General features: G+C 46.8%; 1 protein-coding gene and 1 long non-coding RNA gene across 3 annotated transcripts in view; one reads left to right on the top strand and one right to left on the bottom strand.

The window, feature by feature from the left end:
* The window catches only part of LOC126943378 (uncharacterized), a 43419-nt gene extending 31264 nt beyond the window's left edge, over positions 1–12155 (bottom strand). Inside the window, exon 1 of the long non-coding RNA XR_007721746.1 lies at positions 12076–12155. This is a non-coding gene — a long non-coding RNA (uncharacterized LOC126943378). The remainder of the gene's footprint in view (positions 1–12075) is intronic.
* The window catches only part of PDCD5 (programmed cell death 5), a 1006786-nt gene that overhangs the window by 434142 nt on the left and 557184 nt on the right, over positions 1–15460 (top strand). The window lies entirely within an intron of this gene.

The following is a 15460-nucleotide window of genomic DNA, read 5'->3' as shown; positions in this document are numbered from 1 at the left end:
AGCAAGTGTTTGCTGAACTGAATTGGGGAAGGAAAGGATGGCCCCTTCCAAGGGCTCTATGTTTACAAAGCCCTCTGCAGCACTGACACCTCTCCAGGAAGTGTCTCAGAGGCTTCAGTTCAACAGCACCTGCATCCAGTCCTCCATCTTCCCTATCCTTGAAAAGACAGGAGACTGTTCTTAGAACCAGGACCCAATGCCTATCTTGCTTATGAATTAAACGCCATCACAAGAGGAGCGTGAAAGGGCATATCTGCCTCCAAATCTATTCCACGGCTTTGCAAAAGGATAACCAAGGACCACAAAATGCCATGCAGTTCAGCCAGAGGGCTAGCAGGAGCGAAGAGGGGCACTGCTACACCCCGAAACATGTCTTTAGCCCCAGCAATACTTTACTTTTTGTAAAACAACTGCATCTGTGCGTCTGTAGTTTGGCTATGAGCACACACCACATCTCATGAACATCTCGCTATTTGTGGTGAGTGGTGAGTGGTTCCACTATCCACTATGTCTGTGTATTGTACAGAAAAAGTCCACTGCTCTCCAAAGGGAATTCCTCTGCTGAGCCCCTGGCCCCTGGGGTGGCCACTCCTTAAAGCAGAGGTTCTTCAGCAAGGGCATGGTTCTCAGCCCCCAGCTACCACTGGGGAACTTGCAGCTATTATTACAGGCATTACAGACTTCAATCCCCACAAGGACACAGCAGGCAGAGTAAATGACCAAAGCTAGTAAGGCGTATGTCCCTATGCGGTGGAGAGGAGCAGAGCAAATTGGGGAGCCTGTCCCTCTCCAGGAGGGGCTGCTGTGACTCAGTGCTCCCTGCTGTTCCCCTGCAGAACACAGGCTCAGCATGAATAAATCTTACTTCCGCACGACCTCACCCTACAACCAATTCAATTTTTAAAACATTCACATGTCATTCAAATAAGGTCTATAGTTCAGTCAATAATATTGTACCAATGCCAGTTTCCTGGTTTTGATAATGTGCTATGGTCACGTAAGATGTTACCATTGGGGGAAGGTGGGGAAGGAATACGCAAGAATTCTTCTCTTGGTGCTATTCTTGCAACTTCGTGTGCAGCTTAAATTATTTAAAAATGGAAAGTTAAACACACACATGCACACACATACACACACACACACACACACACACACACACAGTGCAGGCCAAGCTGCATAGCTCAACAAGCCATAACTTTTCTAAGCTTGTTGACATCCCCTGGTCACATCCAAGTGGGCTAGTGCCTCACAGACAAAATGGGAGAAGGACCCGAAACCCTGACCTGGCAGCTTCCACACACGGCCAACCTCAACTGTTGACCCTTTTATGGAACCAGTGCCCTGGAGGTGACACTGCAGACTTACCTCACTGAACTCCTGCCTTTGCCAGATTTCTGAAATCAAATCACCACTGCACCACACAACACCCACTAATTCAAATGCATTTTGCACAAATAATTCTTATTTGATGAATAGAGCACCAGACTTACAATTCAGCCGTAGTGTGGTAAATTACACTGGCCAGATTAACTGTACAAAGAACACGTCTCAAAACAATGATTTCACTTCGAGCTAAGGAGGAACAAGTGCCCTTTCTTTCATTTCTAAATTACATTTTCAATCATAAATATTGAAAATTACATTTCTGATCACCGCTGTCACCTCGTGAATAGTGGCACACGAGCCCCACAGACACACGGGTTTTTACAGAAGGAAAGTGAGAGCCATTAGAACACCCCAACCACTTTGAGTTTTAAAGGGCCTGTTCTACCAGCCCACAAGATTACAAAACGATGGCACCCTTTGGAGCTTGCAGAGGCAAGGAGCAGCAGTCTCATTGGCACATTGGTTATTAAACATATGGAATTATTACTCTGGGTGTATTTTACCACTTACTATACATGGGCTGTTCCAAGTATTTATAGGTAGGTATGGTGTAGCCATTACCCCAGAGAGGCAGACACGAAAACAGATCATACTTCTGCCTGGTAGACGTCTGAAACATCTGAGCTTCTGGCTATGAGCAAAATGATTTTGTTAAGGTAAATGGGGTTAGCACACTCATCTTCCTCTCCAATAATAACAAAAGTCAAGATCGTAAGGATGGGCTGGGTGCAGTGGCTGATGCCTGTAATCTCAACACTTTGGGAGGCTGAGGCAGGAGGACTGCTTGAAGCCAGGGGTTCGAGACCAGCCTGGGCAACAGAGGAAGACCCTGTCTCAGAAACAACAACAAAATTAGCCAGACATGGTGGTGTATGCCTGTAGTCCCAGCTATTTGGGAGGCTGAGGCAGGAGGATCACTTGAGCATGGGAGTTTGAGGCTGCAGTGAGCTGTGATGGTGTCACTGTACTCCACCCCAGGCAACAGAATGAGATCCTGTCTCAAAAAAATAATAAAATAAAATAAGACCAAAATAATCTTGAAAAAAAATAAAATAAAAATGAATGCTGCATGTAGAAACTTGGAAAAATAAAATAAAAAAGACTGTAAGGATGGAGAGGCTCTTCAAAGGAAAGACGAATGGGGTGTTAAGATTACTTGGCTGAGGAAATAGCAGGAAAGGGGCAGAGCTGCCCCCGTGGTCCCGGCTGGGAGAAGGGAAAGGCGGAAGAGACTCTGATAGAAATACATGGCTAGAAACAGAGTCCGTCTGAAAGACTTAGATGGCGAGTTAGTTTAGCTGCAGGTATTCTGACATGAAGATGAAAATAAAGGGCTTGCCCACAATGAAGAAACCAAACACCCACCTCAACCAATGAATTGTATCCTTCAAGACATATACCCCTGGTGCCTTTAGATATAACCAGCACTAGGTTCAACTCTTCTTCTTTGGATCCAGATAAATAAACTGTAGCAATTGGACCATTGCTACAGTTGGACCATTGGACCATTGCTACAGTCCAATAAACTGGACCATTAATAAACTGTAGCAATCTCTCCACCCACTGGCTCACATCAGGGATATACTGACCACTCTACTTACGTTGGACCACACCAAACCCAGGCAACACTAAGCCATGCAAAGTCATACATAGAGTATCCCATATCCTAAAGACAAAGCCCATAATATATTCTTGCAACCCTGCATTCCAGAGCCCCCTTCCCCCAAATGTACAGTATGCTTAGAGTAGTCCCTTAAGCATAACGTTGTACAGACCCTAACATGGTAGTATTTGTACATCACCTCTGTGCCCTGCACTAGCACTCAGATTTCTAGTACAGGCATCAAAGGTGTCTGCTGCAAGCATGCACCAGAGGGCTAATGCCCCAGGACAGCCCTCCACTCCACCAGTAGCAGATAGGAGTTGATAGATTCATACCCAGCCATTTCCTCCCTTACTTGGAACAACTCAGGATTTGTTTACATTCCCAGAACTCCTGGCTGCCAGGCAGAGCAACCTGCTCATTCAATGCATTCTGTATCAGTCCTCTTCCCTTCCCTTCTCCTCTCGGGTTAGATGGAATTAGGGCCTAAAGACCACCTATTTTAGCCAGAGTTCTCCAGAGAAACAGAGTCAATGGGATGTGTATACACACACTGCATAACAACATTTTGGTCAACAACAGACCACATCTACCATGGTGCTCCTATAAGATAACAATGTAGCTGAAAATTTTCTATCGCTCAGTGATGTATTAGCCATCATGACTGTCAATGACATCTGATATGATTTGGCTGTGTCCCCACCCAAATCTAGAATTGTAGCTCCTATAATTCACTGTGTCATTGGAGGGACCCAGTGGGAGGTAATTGAATCATGAGGGCAGGTCTTTCCCATGCTGTTCTCATGATAGTGAATAAGTCTCATGAGATCTGACGGTTTCATAAAAGGGATGTTCCCCTGTACATCTTCTCTCTTGCTTACCACCATGTAAGACATTTCTTTCACCTTCTCCTATGATTGTGAGGCCTCCTCAGTCATGTGGAACTGTGAGTCCATTAAACCTCTTTTTCTTTATAAATTACCTAGTCTCGGGTATGTCTTTATCAGCAGCACAAAAACAGATTAATACAACATCATAGCAGAATGCACTATGTTTAAATTTGTTTAGACAACACAAGTACTTCCCACTGCGTTACAGTTGCCTGTAGTATTCAGTACAGTAACATGCTCACAGATTTGTAGCCTAAGAGCAACAGGCTACACCATATAGTGCAGGTGTGTAGTAAGACATACCATGTAGGTTTGTGTATGTACGCTACAAGGTTCACACAGTGACAACATCACCTAAGGATGCATTTCTCAGAAAGTATCCCCATGGTTAAGCAATGCATGATTGTATATGGAGAGCCAAACTCACTTGAAGGAGTTGGTTCATGTGATTTTGCAGGCTGGCAAGTCCGAAATCTGCCGGTTAGGCCTGCAGGGTGGAGACCCACCCAAAGAAGGGCCAATGTTGTCGTTCTAGTTGGAAGGCTGTCTGCTGCAGAATTCTCTCTTGCTTAGGGGAGGTCAGTCTTTTATTCTATTCAGACTTTCAAATAACTAGATGCCCACTTTATGGAGGGCAATTAGCTTTACTCAAAGTCTACCGATACAAATGTTACTTTCATCCAAAAACGTCCAAAACAATTTTGACTAAATATCTGGGTAACATGGCCCAGTCAAGTTGACACATAAAATTAACCATCACACCTCCATTCCCCATCCCCTACCAGTGTGTCCTGCAACCACCACTGAAAGAAACAACTTGCACTCTAATTCTTATAACAGTGTCTGCTTCTGGGGGAACCTAACTTAAAGACATCGTATTTTTAGTATACTGTGACTTGGAAAATAAATGAAAGCATAGAAATGCTTAGTCCTCTTTCAAAAACCTAGTGACCCATGAAAGCACTTGGCCCACAGTTTGGGAACCGCTGCATCACAGGTGCTGGAGTTTAATGCCTAGAAAGGCCCACACAATTTCTGAGGGCATGTAAACACAGATGTTTCTAAAGTCGTTGATCATGATTTTGGAAAGACCGCAGCATTCCTAACAGTGACACAGATATTAGGATGGTGCTGTCAAAGAAGTCCCTCTCTATTCCATTGCATGCCCGACCTTCTAGACAGTTCACAATGTTCTGAGAGGGGAAAGACTCTTGTCTGAAACCCATCACGTCACCAAAGCAGCAAAGACTTCATTTAAAAACAACACCTCTATCCAAGGGCTCAGAATCTGTTCACAAAAGAAAATACATCTTTTGACATGCCTAAAAATACGTGATTATATCCTTTGTGGCAAGACGAGACCAAGTGACTCATTGAAGTCATAAAGGCTGCAAATTGCAGTATTGTTGTCTTTGAATGAAAATTGCCAGAGGACTTGTGTTTCGTTGTCTCGAAAAACCTAGGCAGTCATTTGCCGCATCACGAGATCCAAATCATCTGAAGTTGGAGATCATCTCCTCCTTTTTGTATTTCATTAGCCGAGATCAGGTTAATAAAAAGTTTAAAAGTTGACTGCCTTCCCCAAGAGATTTATTTAGACCTCCTCTGCAGGGATGAGCTGGGAATGGCAGCCGACACTCTCATTTCTCTAGAGCTCACTTTGTCATCTCCCTCTGTGGTCCCTGAAGTCTGCCAATTAAAGACCTCCTCGATGACATTCTGCTGCTGAAGTTATGCACACATAAATCACTGTAATAAGAGAAGATTGTTATGTTAACCTCCGCCATGCAACCCTTTTCCTTTTGTGAGAAATGTGAAAAACATTCATTTGTCTGGCACAAAGGAAGCTATTTCCCAACAGATGCCTGGAAGCCTCGCCTGGATGATGCCCCTTCCTGTGGTTACGTAGGTGGTGCCTCCTGCACCAGCAGGCATTACTCAACCTGAAACGCAGAGCAACGAGGCCATAAACCAGGCAACATTACGTCAGAGACAGGGTGCTCTGAAATAAATGGGGAGCTGGTTCTATCTAGAGGAACATTTTTCCATGTTTAACCAAGCAAAACTGGAGACATTACTGAACACACAGTCTCAAAGGTCAATTCTTAAGGAGGAGACCAGTGCTGGGGAGGGAAGACACACACTTTCTACAGCGATGGAGGAACCCTCGAGGTGACTGGAGTTTCACTGTTAGAACAAGGGGCTGGTGTGCAGCAGCTGTGAATTCTACTTTGATGTGAAAGACGGCATCTTCTAGTTGAGCCCCTGGGAGCGGCAACCATAGCAGCCATGGGGCTGAAGCTGGAAGCGGTTACCACTGCGTGCTCCCTCACCTGCACTGCAAATCTTCGTGGGCTCAAATTCCCCAGAGATTCAGTTTTCAAAAGAGAGAGAGAGAGAGAGAGAGAGAGAATGTTTTATCAACAACAGAATGCATATTCATGATGCATTAATGATTTATATCTACATGTTAACTTTAGAAGACAATATTAATTGAAAGACCTGAAAAGGAAAAGTCTGGGCATGAACTGAGCTGTTGCCCCCAGTTAGCTGACTCGAGGCTGGGATGCCCCCAGGGGATGGCGAGGGGGAACCTTCTATGTAGATGCAGCCCCTCATCCAGAAACTGACTTGCTTTGGATGCCCAAGTGGGGACACCAACCTTGATCCAAAGACTCCCTTGCCCATCCCTAAAGACCTGACTTTCAGAGCTGCTATCAAAGGACATGCACTTTGCAGGGCAAACCCACAGCTAGAAAGAAAGAGAGAAGAAAGAAAGAAAGAGGAAAGAAGGAAAGCATCTGTGCCCGGCCAGATGCTTTTCTCTTTAACCTAGAGTGACCAGCCATCCTGGTTTTCCTGGGGCTGAAGGGTTTCCCAGGACAGAGGGCTTTCAGTGCTAAAACCAGTCCTTTGCAAGCCATAGAGTAATTTGCCTTCTTTAAGTAAACACGTAAATCTTAGTTTGAGCCTACCAAACCATGGTCAATTAAACATAGTATATTAGTCCTTTCTCACACTGCTATAAAGATACTACCTGAGACTGGGTGACATAAACAAAAGAGTTGACTCACAGTTCTGCATGGCTGGAGAGACCTCAGGAAACTTACAATGATGGTGGAAGGCGAAGGGGAAGCTTGCACGTCTTACAAGGCAGCAGGAAGAGAGAAAGAATGAGAATGAGGAAGTGCCACACTTTAAAATCATCAGCTCTCATGAGAACTCATTCAGTATCATGAGAACAGCATGGGGGAACCCACCCTCATGATCCAATGACCTCCCATCAGGTCCTCCCTCCACATGTGGGGATTATAATTCGAGATGAGATTTGGGTGGGGACAAAGAACTAAACCATATCATACAGTTTCATGGTTTTGTAGTAGCAGATATACAAGTACATTCACCAGGCTGTGGGAAACTGGCCCCATGGGGCTTCTGAGCAGAAGTGAGACCATGTCAATCATTGCTGAAAACGATTTCCACCTCATACTGCAGGAAGAAGACTGAAGGCTTTCAGAGGCTATTGCACAATTTGAAGCATAAAACAATGAGGGCTTAAGTGAGAGGAATGGAAAACAAGGGGTAGAGTAAGCAGACCCTTCTCCACCGAGGTCTTGCAAATCATTCCAATCCAGTCATTTATACAATCTTCGCCAGTTACCCCCAGACCCCATCAAAAGCATTATTTCAGCTGAGGATCCAACATGGGGTGCCACCTCCTCCCTAGCACATGTGGCCAGAGCATCAACTCACTGTAGTCCTTTTATTTGGAATTAAAATATAGAGGAACAATTTAAAAAGGATGGAACCAATGCATCTCAACATTCTCTTTATTGGCAATAAATAAATAAATAAATAAATAAAATCCAAATTAGGTTTTTATTACCCTGACGGCACCGAGAATCATCTGGCTTGTGAGCTTTTAAATACTCAGCTTATAATGAACATCTCCAGCCAGATCCCGTGGGCATCACTCATGGAGACTGGTCACAGGGTGGGCCCACATGTCCCTTGCCTCCTGCTAGGCTTTCAAAGGGAGCCTGTGATGCCTACATATGAATTGCACTGAATTGCTCTTGATTAAATCACTGTAATTTTTTTGTTACTCTATGCTTTACATTAATATGAGTCGAATAACCGAGGTTTTTTTTTTTTTTTTTTTTCACTAATCCCAGGTCCAAATTAGACTTTTCTCATCCAGAAGTGTTGGGAAGAAGGAAAATAAAAATAATGAGTATGAGGAAGAAGAAGAGAAATCGCTGATAGTGAGTGGTTTTGCTAAGCACCTGGCATTTTGCTGAGTGCTTCTCGTGTTACATTGTGCCCTGTGAAACTGCCATTTTTATGGGTCCCATGTTTATATTGTTTGACCCACTACGTTGTCTCCTATCATCCTCACAGCAAGTGAACTGATACTGTCATTGTCCTCTTTTTATTCGTGGATACACTGAGGCTGGAGAAGAGTGTGGTCCAAGCATGTGGTCAAGCCCAGCTTGTCCCAGCTCTGACTCCAGGGACTGTGCTGCTAGCTGATACCCTTGAGTGCCCTGCCCTGACCTAGTTCCCCAGTCTTTTTTCTTTTCCCTTCTTCCCCAGCCTCTACTCTGAGCTGCATGCTGCTGATGAGAAAAGACAAACAAACAAGATGGACAAGATGGTACCAAATGCAGAGTCATGTGGACAACGGGACTGCTTGGATCGAGTGGCTGGGGCAGTTGTACCTTCATGCTGCTGGAATGGGAAGCCAGAGCTTATTGAAGGCAAGTGCATGTGGACATTCCCAGCAGAGGAGGGGTAGAGCTCCCAGGGAACCACGGAAGCACCCACGTGGAGCAGCTGAGGATGTGGCCTGGGAAGGATGCCATGTGACCACGTTTCCTCTCTGTTTTCCAGGCCACCATGGCTGACCACCCAAGCATCCAAGTCAATAAGTCTTTCACTGAGAGAGATCTGATGCCCCGCACAATCTCGCCCCAACTGGGAGGGTCAGCACAGGCTTTGTCTTCTCCTTGCACTTACTGAAGTTTATTTAACAGTTTGGACCTTGCCTGTTGAATCTTGAAAATATCACAACTATGCATATACTGTGTTCTGAAGAGCTTACCCAAACCCTATTTATTAGTCACTTTGATCTAATTCATCACATGCAAAAATCTCAAACAAGCACTAAGTGTCCTTTCAGGGGGACGTGTTAAGGTAGTTAAAAGTACGCCTAAGCCCATGTTTCCCACGGCTCGGGCCACGGGTGCCATGGGTTCAAAAATGCAATTAAAAGAAGACCGTCAACTTCATCATTGTCAAAACGCCACATCACCCCCTAAAAGAGAGGCGCCCCCTTCGTCAATTTCTCCATCCATGCCAAAGTTTTGGAGAGACTCTTCACTTTATAAATCAACTCACAGCTTAGAACATCCTGGCAGCCCCTTCAAGGAACCGATCGGAATGACAGGGAAAGAGAGGATAACCATCATAGCTTGACTGGATACAGGTGTTTGCGTTTACAGACGAACCACAAACGCCTGGATCTTTGACAGGCGTTGATGCTATCAGTGAATCGCAGCTATTATTGGCTCCGGTCACCAAGGGCTCGGGGGCCTTTCCCTTAGCAACATCTCTGAGGCTGATAACATTTGGCTGAACTTTTCAGATCTTAACCTCCCTTCTGACTTTCTGCAGTCAAACCCGCCTAAACTGATCAGAAGAAGAGACACGCAGTGGGAAGACAAGTAAAATATTATTGACTGGACTGTTTCATGTCTATTAGGAAGAAAGAGCACAGAGGGGAGGGAGAACCTCACAGTCTGACAGGCGTCAAGATAATCAGGGGAGGAATCGGGGCTGCGCAGTAACCCTCGATGAGGTTGGAAAGCACTGGCTTACAAGAGGTCATTGTTCTGCGCGGGGAACAAACAGGGCGCCGGGCAAACAAGGGCACGATTGCATTCCTCTACGGGACCCGTTCCTTGTCAGCAGGCCCTGCTCCTGCAGCAAAGCATAGGATGGGAAACAAAAACAGGAAGTAACATGGCTCGAGGAAGAAGCAGGGGCTCCCCAACCTCATCCAAAGGCTTCAGTTTCTGGAAGCAGCAGTATGTGCTGACCCTCCATGCACCCTGGTGCGTGGGGCCTTTGTGCCGGGCAGAGATGGGACCCAGAGGGACAGGCGATGTTGCTCTGGGAGAATTTGGTTTTGGCAATTGGTATTTTCTTTTGTGTGTTTTTGTGTGCGTATGTGTGTGTGTGTGTGTGTGTGTGTGTGTGTGCGCGCGCGTGTGATTTATTTTTTTAATTTTAGATTCAGGAGGTGCCTGTGCCTGTTTATTACATAAGTATATTGCATACTGGTGAGAATTGGGCTTCTAGTGTATCCATTAATCGAACAGTGAACATTATCCCTGATGGGAAATTTTTCAACACCTGCCTCACTCGCACTCTACTCCCTTTTGAAGTCCCCAGTGTCTATTATCTCCATTTTATGTCTGTGTGTTCCCACTGATTAGCTCCCACTTATAAGTGAGAACACATGGTGTATAGTTCTCCGTTCCTGCGTTAATCCACATAGGATAATGGCCTCCAGCAGCATCCATGTTGCTGCAAAAGACATAACTTCATTCTTTTTTATGGCTGTGTAATATTCCATGGTGTGTATGTACCGCATTTTCTTTATCCAGTAAACTGTTGATGGGCACTAAGGCTGGTTCCACAACTTTGTTATTGTGAATAGTGCTGTAATGAATATATTATATAATATATATAGTGCTGTAATGAATATAAGTATACATTATAATGATTAATATATACTTATGAATACTATAATGATTTCTTTACCTTTGGGTAGATATCCAGTACTGAGATTGCAGGATAAATGGCAGTCCTGTCATGATTTCTCTGAGGAATCTCCATACTGTTTTCCAAAGAGGTTGAACTAATTTACCTCCCCACCAACAATATATAAGTGTTCCCTTTTTTTCACATCCATGCCAACATATGTTATTTTTTGACTTTTTAGTGATAGCCAGTCTGACTGGTGTCGGATGGTATCTCATTGAGGCAACCGGTATTTTCCATTTGTATTTCACTTCCCTGCTCCTTGTCCTGCTGTTCCAGACAGATCTCCTTGCTTCTTCGAGTTCATGTCCCGAGCGTCCTGGCTGTGCATGCCCACGCTCGGGTGTGCATGTTAGGAAGCAGCTAGAAGGGCTCCACTTCCTCTCAGTGACCTTAAGTCCAGTTGCCAAGACCTCCTGGGACTCCACAAATGGGTCGATGATACAAGACATGCTTCCCTCTGCCCCTAGACCTACTGGAGAGGACCAAAATACCCCACCTGCTAACCAATTTGCAAAATGGAGTTTGCCGTCTGAAGCAGAGGTCAACGTCTTCGACATCGATACAGAAAGCTGGAACAGTGAGGCCATGCCCTGCACTGCCTCTCCTTCCCTCCCCAGACCCACATCCATTTTTACTCACCCCTTGGTTTTATCAGGTAAGACCAACCACAGACACTGCTCAAGGAGGTCCCACAAAACCTATGGGACATTCCCCACCATCCTATGGGTACAATTCACCTTGGAGCCATCTCTCTTTGAGGACTGGGCTTATTTCCCCCAAACATGTTTCCACTCTGTATTTCAGCAGCCCTGATTTGTGCAAATGGTTTGCTCACAGCCATCAAAGAAGCACCATCCTTTTGTTAGGGGAAGCACCTGGTGCCCACTATGTGACTTCGTCCACTTGAGCTTCTCACCACTCAGGGTGAGAGGGTAGGGTGGCATTTCAGAAAAACATCAGGAAAGGGAGACTTGGAATCAGAGAATGGAAGTACAGAAAGGAATTAAAACATCACCTTCTCCAATTCTCTATGCCACACGTGGGGAAACTGAGGCACGGGGCAAAGAAGAAAGAAGCACTTGGGTTTACACATGGTAAACTCCCCTGCGGCCCATCCCTGCCTCACCACATGGCCCTGCCTTACAGTACATTCAGGCGTGCGGGTCCATCCATGCTCCAGACACACCCAGAGCAGGCCCCACCTGCAGGGGCACTCGCCGTCTCCCTCACAGCTGACCAGGCTCTACCACAGACCCTCGGCTGGGCCTAGATCAGAAACCTGGAGGCGAACAAGCTCCCATCTCCATAACACACACAGTCGGGGGGACTGCAATGCTTCCTCCCCATACCCGCCCCTAAACTTACTCTTATTTCCATCTCTTACTGTGGCCCTGCGTGTCCTCTTTCCTAGTTCTTCCCCTGTTAATTACCATCCTACTCCCTGCCATGGAGCCTTCTAGAACCCTGGTTCTATGACGTCATGATGATGATGACGATGACAACGATAGTGGCAATCATTTATTAAGCCCTGCCCTGGCCTAAGGCACCACATGGGTCGTTTCTTCCAGGTTCCAACTCAATTCTGCTTTGCCACATGGTAACACAATCCTATCATGGAAGCACCATCATTACCACCATTGCAGGGGAAGCCCAAAAAGGTGACGTATCTCGCTCAATCTCACGCAGAAAAGCCAGGATTCAGGCCTGCGAGCTCTTCCACTTCAGTCACCCTCGCCCAGCAGTGTCCCAGAAGAGTGTCGTCACCACAGGGTGGGAGGGACGGGTCTCAGAACTCTAACATCCCCATGTCCTCCCCTCGACCACAGCCGCCTTTGCTCCCAGTCTTCAGACGCCGGGTTTTCTTCCCAGAGACCTGCAGGAAAGTGACGCCAGCCCCCTGCCCCTTGCATCAGTCCCTCCTGGCAGCTCCTCCCTCCCACACAGCCCAGAACCCACACTGCTTCATAAGAACACACTGGTCTCAGCTGGTCACTCAGTTATTCTACATTTCTTCCTTGTCCTTAAACCTACAGAGATTGTACCCTGCTCGCCCCTCCTGCTCCCACGTGACTGAGAGCTAATGGTAAGAATTTCTCCACTGTGTAGCACTGCATATGGGCCCCCATCTCCGCTGCGCCCTGGGTCCCTCCATCAGGGCTCTCCACCTCTGTTTTCAGCTTCCTCTTTTGTTCCTCCCAGTGCTCTTATGACCTCATCCTTCCACCTCCAAATTTAGCGACATTCATGGAGACACCTTCCTGCCTGTCTCACCAACCACTGAAGACCAACCTTCCCTCCTTGCTCTTCCCTGTCACCCACGGTCCTCTATCTCCTCCACTCTGTTCTCCCCATCACCACCAGCTAAAGCACTCCTACCATAAACCAACAAACTAACCACTCTTAACGTGATGAGCTCCTCCCTCTCACTCAGTCCATCATCAGTGACCTTCCCCTAGGCAGATCTCATGGACACCCACTCCTCAGTCCTTGTGTGGCTGAACATAGCTGCTGTGTTCATCACCACTGAACACTCCTGTCATCTTGAAACTATCAACCCGCTTGGCCTCGGGTTTTCTTCCTTCCTCCATGACCACTCCAGCTCAGCTCCACCCAGGACTTCCTCATTCTTGACCTGTCCCTGGTTGGTGGTGGTCCCCAGGCTTCCACTGACAATCTGCCCCATTTCCCCCGCCATAGCTTTACCTATCACTCCAGGTGCTAACCCAAGCTCTTCCCACAGATCTCAGGCTTAGCTCCAAACTGGCTGGACATCTCCAGTTGTCTTTAGTAAAGAATATGCTCATGACAATGGCCCACAATCTTGCTTCCCAGGGTGATTTGACAGTGTGGTTTCGGATTACAGCCTGGCTTCCTGGGGTGATCCATCACAAGAATAAAGTGTTGATAATGCCAATGGGTACATTTCCAGGTCAGGGCGGTTGTGTTTCTCTCAGCAAATGAATGGGTCGTTTCCCCAGCACCTGAAGGTGGTGAGAGTTGGTCTCAGCTCTGATAACCCAGGCTCTGCCAAAGGTGTGACCTTGGGCTTTGGGGGAGTGAACAGAGTCAGTGATACAGTGTGGTGGTGTCCATCTGTCCTTGCTCAAAGCCGATCTCTACCTGCACCTGTTCTGAATCTGAGTTCTGCCTTAAGAGAGCAGTTGAGTGTTGATGTATGGACAGAGCCAGCCCCCAGCTCTTCTGGACTCACTATTTGCAGGCAACTTATGGGCATGCTTGAGCCATAGGATCATTGCACCCCAGTGCACAGGGCAGGGTCCCCATCCATATTCAGCCCACTAGACATGAGGCAGCCCTTACAGTGTGCAGTGTCACAACCTGGGGGAGTGGTGGTAGGCAGCCACTGGGAAGAAGCACCCTCTTCAAGCAGGTTTGATGTTGCTTCAACTCTCAAATCCTCCTCAAGGTTTAATGTTGCTTCAACTCTCAAAACTGCTGCCGATGATTTACAAGGTCCTGAATGGGAAATGACACACAGCACACGCGTCTGATGGCAGCACCTCCTGGATACTCCATCTGGACTTGAAAATGCAGAAGGAACAGTAGGAGGAAGTCTAACCAGGAAGCTGTCGTTCAGATGCCCCCTCTGTCACTCACTCACTGCGTGACCTTGGGACAGTGACCAGTTCTTCTGAACCTCAGGATGCTTATCTATGAGACATTTACCACAATCCCACCCTGCCTCCTCACCGGTTGGACTCAATGCTCTGCTGTGGTTACCCTCAGAGCTGTCATGAGTGAGCCCAGAGGATGACAGAGCCAGCAGGGGTGGTGTCTTCGCAATCCTCACGCTGGCTGTCCCGACGTGGTCCCCTCTGCTGCTCCCCCTTTCCACGGCCGGCTCCTTCTCATCCAACAGGCTTCAGCCCAGGAGTCACCGCCTCAGAGTGGACTTCCCGCCACTCACCCCAGTGTAGCCACCAACTCAAGGCACTTTCTAAATGATACCTCTGCTCTGTTTTTCGAAGAAAGTCTCCAACTTACCTTCCAGGGAAACTGACCAAACCAAGGAGTCCTGACCGTAAGTCCCTCCTGGAGCCAAGATCAGGGAATTCCTACACAAATCAGATGACGTGGCCTCTTCTTTGAGCCTCTCTCCAATGCTAGTCTTCTAGTTATCACCAATTAGAAGTTTTTTAATTTATGTATTATACTGCTTACTTGCTATCTGGTGGTCTGCAAGGTATAGGTGTATCTTAGTCACTGAAGTAGAACCTGCCTGGCTCACAGTAGGTCCTCAATAGACATTGACTGAATAGCTAATGAGGGGATGATTGAGCGGACATCCCTGCCCGAGGCTGGGACACCCGGGCTTGATAGATCCTGGTTCCCAGGTCTCAGTGCATCTGCCTCTCATCGCCTCCTTTGCCAGTCACTTCCTCAATGATGGAAAGAGTCGAAGTTCTCCTGCTGGATGCATTTTCCCTGAATTTGGGGAACCCAAGACAGTGTCAAGCCTACAGTGAGCTCTGAGCCCCTTCAGGAGAGCCAACTCTGGATACAGCCCCCCAGGTACCCCTATGAATTTTCCCCTATAAAAAATGAGAAATCTGTAGCTGGGTGCAGTGGCTCATGTCTGTAATCCCAGCACTTTGGGAGGCCGAAGTGGATGGATCACTTGAGGTCACGAGTTCAAGACTAGCCTAGCAAACATGGCAAAACCCCATCTCTACTAAAAATACAAAAATTAGCCAGCTATGGTGGCACATGCCTATAATCCCAGCTACTC

Source organism: Macaca thibetana, chromosome 19, assembly GCF_024542745.1.
Source record: "Macaca thibetana thibetana isolate TM-01 chromosome 19, ASM2454274v1, whole genome shotgun sequence".
NCBI lineage: Eukaryota > Metazoa > Chordata > Mammalia > Primates > Cercopithecidae > Macaca > Macaca thibetana.
This window is presented reverse-complemented; position numbering and strand designations above follow the sequence as displayed.